Genomic DNA, 1,942 nt, shown 5'->3' with positions numbered 1-1,942 from the left:
CATGTGCTTTTCTCACCCTTTGCTGAATGATGTCCTATCTGTTAATGCCAACAGAGCAGAAATTTCCTCCATCACCAGGTGTCTACTTAGCTAAGGTGCCCTTTAATAAGGATTAGCAATTTGTGGAAACATTAGATAGATAGTTGACTATTATAAACCATCAAACTGACATGGAGTAGAAAAGAAATGGAATTGACTGGCAGGGCATAAAGAGAAGTTGGGGGAAATAAGAGTTACTTCTACATTACTTTATGATAACTCTTCCTGGAGACATACAGACTTTGTTTAGAAAAGCATTGGGAGGGGCACCTGGGTGGCTCAGTCAGTTGAGCAGCTGCCTTCAGCTCAGGTCATGATCCCAGGGTCCTGGGATCAATCCCCACATCAGGCTCTCTGCTCAGTGGAGAGCCTGCTTCTCCCTCTCCCTCTGCCTGCCTCTCTGCCTACTTGTGCTCTCTCTCTCTCTGTCAAGTAAATAAATAAAATCTTAAAAAAAAAAAAAAAAAGAAAAGCATTGGGATCTGGTATAAAGGATTAGGAACTCAATTAGATTATCAAAATTTGAAAGTTCCAATTTCTTTCTACTATATAGGCACTATTGAGATACGTGATAGTGCAAATCCATTTTTTAAATGTACAAAATGATCCAGATTTTTGTTTTTTGTTTTAGCTTTTTGTATTGCTTTTCAGAACCATAATGGATCCTACTAAAGATATTTAAAGATGCTTTAACTGTAAAGTTTCATCCTAAATTAAATTTCAGTCTTCTAAGTATGAACATAGTTTATAATAACCTGCATCTACACCACATGCATTTTTTTTCAACACTTACTCATATGCCAGCCCTTATAGTGTTTGCTTCTTTATGTCTTGTCTGCCACAATAATGCTGATGGGATGCATTTGTCTTAACAGGCAAGAAGAAGAACAGAAGGGGGTGCCTGGGTGGCTCAGTCGTTGGGCGTCTGCCTTCGGCTCGGGTCATGATCTCAGGGTCCTGGGATCAAGCCCCACATCGGGCTCCCTGCTTGGCGGGAAGCCTGCTTCTCCCTCTCCCACTCCCCCTGCTTGTGTTCCCTCTCTCTCTGTCAAATAAATAAATAAAATCTTAAAAAAAAAAAAAAAAGAAGAAGAAGAAGAACAGAAGTCTATGGTCCATTCTTGGATCTGAAATGTCAGACAGGTTCCCCGGCCCCAGGACGTTGGGAGGTTGCAAAATGAAGTGCTCCTATATGATTTCTAACCTTTCAGAGTCCTTCACAGGCGACAGCAGGTCCAGGACTTGAGGTCAGCTCTACATGCCTCAGCTCCCATGAACTCCAACCCAACTCATTTTTGCTGCCCACCAGACTCAACTCTGTTGATGGGTCTTGGAGGCAGTGTGGTTCATCAGAAGTAAGTTCTGGTACAGTCCCACATCTATTGTTTCTCTTACTAATGTTCTAGGCTTCCTTTAAGATTAGAGTCTTCCTCTGAACCCTAACCAAGAACTGAATTCTTTAGAATGTCACCCTGTTCCATCCATCATTCCTTCCTTAGAGTAGGTTAAGGAGTCATGCACTATAGCTATGAGCATGGGCCCTGGAGCAAAGTCAACAGTATTGGACCATGCTCAGCTCTTTCTTCCTGTGGGAACCTGGTCAGTGACTCAAGGTCTCTTAGTTTCATCTGTAAAATGGTATGATCATAGTCTCTCCTTCAAAAGTTTGTTGCGAGGGCTAAATGAAAATATCCACATGCATGCAGTCTATAAATACTAGTAACAAAACATTTCAAGAAGAGAGAGCCACTTTGTCCAATGCTTGCAGCAGAAATGAGACTTGCATGATCCTTGAGGATTATAAGCTGGTTGAGGGATAATAAATGATGCATTATATATTAGAGATAAAAGTCCCCACAATGTATCCTCCCAACTACCATTTACTGAGATCACAATTAAAATT

This window comes from Leptonychotes weddellii, chromosome 13, assembly GCF_054177405.1.
Source record: "Leptonychotes weddellii isolate Sample4059 chromosome 13, ASM5417740v2, whole genome shotgun sequence".
In the NCBI taxonomy this organism is placed as follows: Eukaryota; Metazoa; Chordata; class Mammalia; order Carnivora; family Phocidae; genus Leptonychotes; species Leptonychotes weddellii.
The sequence above is the reverse complement of the archived record's forward strand: the minus strand, read 5'-3'. Positions refer to the sequence as shown.